This window comes from Microtus ochrogaster, chromosome 24, assembly GCF_000317375.1.
Source record: "Microtus ochrogaster isolate Prairie Vole_2 chromosome 24, MicOch1.0, whole genome shotgun sequence".
Classification (NCBI taxonomy): domain Eukaryota; kingdom Metazoa; phylum Chordata; class Mammalia; order Rodentia; family Cricetidae; genus Microtus; species Microtus ochrogaster.
Genome location: NC_022024.1, coordinates 9,765,857 through 9,772,799, shown reverse-complemented (window position 1 = coordinate 9,772,799; position 6,943 = coordinate 9,765,857). Strand labels below are relative to the sequence as shown.

General features: G+C 40.6%; 1 protein-coding gene across 5 annotated transcripts in view; it reads right to left on the bottom strand.

Annotated features, from left to right (window-relative positions):
* Positions 1 to 6,943, bottom strand: part of Frs2 (fibroblast growth factor receptor substrate 2) — a 79,700-nt gene that overhangs the window by 16,927 nt on the left and 55,830 nt on the right. For all 5 annotated transcript variants that reach the window (XM_026784519.1, XM_013350383.2, XM_026784520.1 and 2 more), the window contains one exon: positions 1,363 to 1,454. The gene's annotated coding sequence lies outside the window, so the exon portion shown is untranslated. The remainder of the gene's footprint in view (positions 1 to 1,362; positions 1,455 to 6,943) is intronic.

Sequence of the window (6,943 nt, the reverse complement as noted above, 5' to 3'; positions counted from 1 at the left end):
GCCATGATTCTCCCACTCCAGGCAGATGCAGGTTAAGATCTTTCCTGGTAAGCCAGCTCATGGGCTACACAGATTAATAGAAATGGGTTGGGTCAATATGTAAGAGCTAGCCAATAAGAGGCTGGAACTAATGGGGCCAGGCAGTGTTTAAAAGAATACAGTTTCCGTGTAATTATTTTGGGCATAAGCTAGAGCTAGCCATGTGGGCGGCCGGGTGCTGGGGACGCAGCCTCGCCGCTCCTAATACAACACTAGGGTGTGAGAGTAAGGGAGACAAAGATATGACAAGATATTGGTAATAGGAAAGAAACAAAGAGGGCTAGCCAACAAATGAAAGGGGGGGGGGGGCAAAACCAGGACAAGGTTTTGACATGATGAGAGCAGGGGCTTAGTCCTCGAGAAAAGCTCAAGCTGGTGAACACAGGCAGTGGTTTACATTCCAGCTTTGGGAAAGAGACCTGTTTAGAAACTGAATTAGAGTTTTGACAGTTTCGTTGATGTGCACAATGCACTCAGGTTGTTCTCTTCCTCTACCTCTTCACCATCCTCCTTCCCTGAGTACCCTCCTCCTTCCAACTTATCCCTTCCAAGACTCATGACGTCTGGTCTTGCTGTGTGACTCCTTTAGTTTAACCAGGACCATACCTGTGACTACTGGACTAGGACTAACAATGGAAACAATGGAACCTGATGGGGTCACCAGTGGATGCCAACTGACTCCTCCTCTCTCTGACTCTATCAGTAAGAAACAGTTCTGCAGTAAGGGGCAGGGTGCCCTGAGTCCCTCCTCCACCATGTCTGCCTGGGTCTGCCTGAGGACAAGCCCATTCTTGTGTGGATCCAGTGCAGACTTTCAGAGTTGGTAAGAGTTCCTGATTGCTACGGCTGTGCATTGCCCTAAAAGATGTGAAATCTCTATTCAAATCTCCGAGGCCCTCCTTCTGACCCAAAATCTCCTAACAAAGGGAAAGGAGAGGTGCTGGATAGTTTTCACTTTTGAATAGCACATTAGTATCTGGTTGCCACATCTCAGCTGTGACACCTTAAACACTGAATAAAGACCCATGTGCTCTCATAAGCACACGTCTCCAGAACGACACACACGTAGGTGATCTTATGCTCCCCAAGGACAACACTGATATCTAAATATATTCAACAGCAACAGGCAGCTTTCATCTGAGATCAACTTCCACAGGCTGTGTGAATATTCTCCACTAGGAAATACTGTGTTTGTTTAATTAAGGTCATTTGCACTTATTTTCTGGGAACGAGGGAGTCAGTAATCAAGACTCAACATGGTTACATTCAACAAAACAGTATTAAGTTGATTGGTCCTTTCTTTTAAGGTAAATTTCAACTTACCTAGATTTGGCCATGAATATTGTTAGCCTCTGATGCTGCATCAGGAGATTAATCATATTTCAAAATACGATGTCTTCATTTAATGACTTAACCTAGAAATAACAGAAAAAAATCAATCTCTTTCTGACAGTTGAAGCTGAAACCTCATACATGCTGAGTACATATTCTTAACCACTGAAGAACACACAGTCCTGAGACTTTGCTTCTTTTAAGATAAAAGTTTTCACTCTAAGACTTCTGGTAGTACTACTAGTTCAGCTGACCAATATAAAAAAAATTCAAAGATCTAAAATATTGATTTAAAATTATTTAATATCCAAGCTAAATTTTTAAAAAAGTAATGCATCAACCTAAGTTCTACAATGACTCTGGCTTCTGGACTACGGCTACAGTACTGGCTAGTTCACTTCTATATACATATGTCCCACTACAGCCACGACACTGACCAGTCCACTTCTATATACATATGTCCTACTACAGCTATGATAATGGCTGATTCACTTCTCTAAACATATGTCCTCTGCTGTAAATATGGCTCCTTTCCAGACTTAAAGTCCTTTTTAAACCTGCAGTACACTAATTCTGCATTCGTGGTGATTCTTCCTAAAACTCAAGACCCCTTTAGAATCCATGCTCTGTATCTTCTATTCCATAAGACCTCCTAGTCAGGGACATTAGTCAATCTGAAAGTTGATGATAAGAAAAACATTCCAGCTGGGAGGTGGTGGTGCAAGCCTTTAATCCCAGCACTCAGACAGCAGAGGCAGGTGGATCTCTGTGAGTTTAAAGCCAGTCTGGTCTACAGGGTGAGTTCCAGGACAGTCAAGTTACGCAGAGAAACCCTGTCTCAAAACAAAACAAAACAAAACAACAGCTAAAAGAGAAACATTCCCCAAAGAGTCAGGGACTGGCATTCTAACAATAAATTAGTCTACAATCCTAAGAGACTTCATTGCAACTTTCTACATTTTCTGATCCATCTGTTTACTGCAGAAGAAAGGTTGTCAAACTCACTCAAACAGAAAGGTACTTACTGAACACCTACACTGTATCTACCAGGAAGCTCCAGAGGATCCCATTTTGACCTACATACTAACCAGAATTCACTCACAAACAGATGGTAATTCAAAATAAACACTTCCAAACTCCTATACTTACAGATACTAATTACAACTCTGACTTTAATACCTGTACATAAAACAAGCACACCAGGTCCTTGCTTTCATCTCCATGGAAGGGGATGTACAGCAATCCAGCATTACTTTTAGCACAGCTTCTTGTTTGTCTGTCTGTTAAGATGGGGACCTTGCTAGATAGTCTAAGACTTAGACTTAACAGACGTTTTCAACCTGTGGGTCACACCCCACTACTTTGGGGTTACATATTAGATACCCTGCATATCAGATATTTACATTACAATTCGTAACAGTAGCAAAATTACAGTTATGAAGTAGCAATGAAAATAATTTTATAGTTGGGGGGTCACTATAACAAGAGGAACTGTATTAAAGGGCCACAACATTAAAAAGACTGAGAACCACCGCTTTAAACTATCTACTATATTTATTTATAGTCCTGGCCTCCCTAGTGCTGGGCTTATGAGGACACACCACATTTGTCTTCTTAAAAACTATAGGTCTACAGGGGAGTCTCAAAAAAATTTATGACAAGAAAAGGGGCTCTGGTTTGTTTTTTTAAATATATTTTATTGTTTTTGAGGGTTTCATACAATTTTTTAAAAGAATTATTTATTTATAATGTCCAGACTGTTCTGCCAGAAGAGGGTGCCAGATCTCACCCATGTGGGTTGCTGGCAACTGAACTCAGAACCTCTGGAAGTGCTCTTAATCTCCAAGCCATCTGTCCAGCCCCTTATACAATATTTTACAAACAATCATTTTTTTTTTTATTTTTAAGAATACATGTGTCTTAGGCCAGCTTGGTCTGTGTTCCAGGCCAGCCAATGCTGCCTAGTGGGACATTTTGGTTTTTTGAGACAAGGTTTTTCTGTGTAACTAAAACTTGTCCTAGAACTTGCTCTGTAGACCAGCCTGGCCTCAAACTCACGGAGATCCACCTGCTTCTGCTTCCTGAGTGTGTAACTAAAATTACAGTTGGCTGTGAGCTGCCAGAGAACTGAACCCCAGGTCTTCTGCATGAACAGCAAGTGCTCTTTCTTAACTGCTGAGCCATCTTCCAGCCACAGTCAAAGACTTTTTTTAATGTTCAACGATTAAAAGTATATTTAATATCAAATATGAGATTTGATACATGTGAGATGTCTCCACCATACTGCAGTGCATAACTTCACCATCCATTCATGTTACATCCCCACTATCACTTAGAACACCTTGGCTCACACAGGAGAATACTAAATGCTGTAAATTACAGCTAAGAAAACTTACATAGAGTAAAATGGTCTGTAAACAGCTAACATGAGGGTAATTAAAATGCAGTCTACTGGCATACTGGAGCATCCAACAAACATTTTCTGAACATCCACTTTCTGTGGATCAAATAAACGCAGCAATTCCTATGGTCACAGATTCCGCAGGGAGGAGGAATACACAGAAGAAGAAAAATACCCAACAAAGTCACTGGCCATGTGCAAGTGCTATGAATCCCTTTAACTGAGGACAACGTGTGAAGAAAAGCTTCTGGGGGAAAGAGATCTCTAAACTGGGTTCTCAAAGGTAGATGGAAATTATCTAGGAAGGTGTGATTCAGATCAAGAAGGATGCACACAAAAGCACACAACCCAGAACAAAGACTGCTCTTAGAAATGGTTTGCTACAGTTCCTTCAAGCCGGAATGTAGGGAAATAGAAGTACCTATGGAAGTCAGAAGATGGCACTGGATCCCTTGGAGCTGGAGTCATAGGTGGTGGTGAACTGTCTGATATGGGTGTTGGCAACCAAACTTGGGTCCTGGAAAGAGCAGCAAGCTCACTAACCAGAAAAGGCTTCTAACCACTGAGCCACCCCTCCAGCCCCAGTCAGAGAAATACACTAAAAAGGATTAGTGAGGCTGGGGGTGTACCTTAGTTGGCAGAGTACTTGCCTACCATGCACAAAGGCCTAGGTTCAATCCCAGGACCACATAAACTCAACACAGTTCGTACACATCTGCAGTCCCAGCACTCAAGAGATGGAGGGAGGGGATAAGAAGTTCAAAATCATCCTCAGGTACATAGAAAGTTTGAACCCAGCTTGGAATATATGAGATCCTCTCAATCAATTTTTCCAATCAATCAATGTGTTAAGGACTTGGGGTATGTATGTGCACCATACGAACGCAAGTGCCCGTGAACCCAGAAGAGGGGGTCTGACCGGCTCCTGGACCTGTAGTTAAAGGTGCTTGTTAGTCACCTGATATGTCTGCTGGGAACCAACCAAACCCAGGTCCATTACAAGATCAGTATGTGCTCTGATTTCCAGGCCAGCCAGGGTTACATAGTGAGAACCCTATCTTAAAAACAAAGAAATCATGGCTTTTCAAAGATGTAAACATATATCAGACATGAATTAACTGTTGATGGAACTAGTTTGGAGAGAAATTCTAAGAACCACACACACAATAAAGAATTCTGAAATGAATTTGTAAACTGATATGAAATAGGTATACTAACTGAGCCAGGATCCAATTGCAATCTACTGAACACAATATACATGCCTATGAATAACATTCAACTGTATTATGATTTAAAATTTTGTTGTGGCAAAAGACTCATTGCTATCTTTGCCATATGAACACACAGTGACACTAGACACAGTGTGTGCTACAGTCATCACCACCACTAGAACTCATTTTGTCTTGTAAATTAAACAGAGTTTCCATGACAGCAGCCAGTGGAAACTACGACTCCACCTTCATCTCTGCTTTTGAGAGTCTCACTGTAGTGAAATCACAGACTACACAGGATCTTTGTAGCTGGTTAATTTCACTTAGCATGTCTGCTAGATCCATCTGCGTCTCACTATATGTTGTAAAATCTTTTTTCAACACATATTCACTATGCTGGCCTGAAAGCAGAACAAGCTTCCCACTTCTGCCCCCCAGCACTGGGATTACAGACATGCGCCTCCATGCCGGGCTTGGAAGGCGTAGTTAGAAGTATTCCACGAGATAGCTTTACTACACATTTGATTTATCAGCTCTTCCCTCAGTGGCCATGTGGGTTGCAGTCTTCAAGTCTTTGGTTGTGTTTTCAAGACTCTGTATAGCTCTTTTGGACATTCCCAAGAGACTCAGCACTGCATTATGTGGTTTTTCTATTTTTAGTTTTTAGAAGAACTGCCATACTGTTTTCCACAACATTGGTGCATTTATATATATACTTATAGTGAATAGGGGTTCCAAAATTTTATACCCTTACCAGTATTTGAATTTTCTGTTTTTTTGGTTTGTTTTTTGTTTGTTTTGTTTTTTGAGACAGGGTTTCTCTGTGTAACAGCTCTGTAGACCATGCTGGCCTTGAACTCACAGAAATCTGTCTGCCTTGGCCTCTCAAGTGCTGGGATTAAAAAGGTAAAAAGGTGTGAGCCACCACTGCCCAGCTGTTTCTTTTTTAAATAGTGATCATCCTAATAATTATGAGTTGGTATCATTATAATTCAAATCTGCATTCTCTAATTCATTTGTATATTTTCTTTGGAGAAATAGCTATTTAAAGGACTTTACATAGCTATTTAAAGCTTTTTCCATTGCTGAGTTCCAGTTTGTACATAACCTAGATTTCCCTAAGTCTTCTATTATCTACATGGTTTGAAAACATTTTCTATCTTTACTTCTACTGCAGTGTCTTTGGTGAGGGAAACAGGGGCTGAGAGAGCTCCTCACCACAGCCCTGGACAGCTTTGAACACGTAAGGACCCACTGCCCTCCCAAGCCCTGGAATTACAGGGCGTACCACCATACTCAGCTACTGAAACTGTGTTTGGATGCTAAACCTCTAAATCATCATGAAATACCATTAGCCTTTAAAAACTTTTGTTGTATCCAAGAAATTGAAATGAATGTGAAACTTATTTCCATTTATTTAGGTGTTCATTAATATATTTCAATAAATTGTATATAACAGGGCTGGAGACTGAACCCTGCCTGATCCACACACATGCTAAACACGGTCACTCTATTCCCCAGTCAGTCCCAAGCCTGTTTTATCATTTTATTCTTTTCTATATTTACATTATTTTTTAACTTTATTAATTTTTTCCAGGCTGACCACCTCCCTTCTCTCTTCCAAGTCTCCCAATCTCCCCCTCCCCAATCCATTCCTCCTAACAAGTTTTTTTAACCTCCAGTTACCCTTTATTGTTTAATTGTTTTTTGTTTTTTTTTTTTTAAAGTTAGAGTTCTCTGTGTAGCCCTGGCTGTCCTGAAACTCAGTGGACCAGGGTAGCCTCAAATCTCCAATTTACAGAGATCTGTCTGCCTCTTGTTTCCCCAGTGGTGAAATTAAAGTATGTGCCATCACTCCCAGCTAGTTCCTGGTTTTATTTTTTTTCTCATCCTAATTTTTTTTTTAAATATTTATTTACTTATTATGTATACAATATTCTGTCTGTGTGTATGTCTGCAG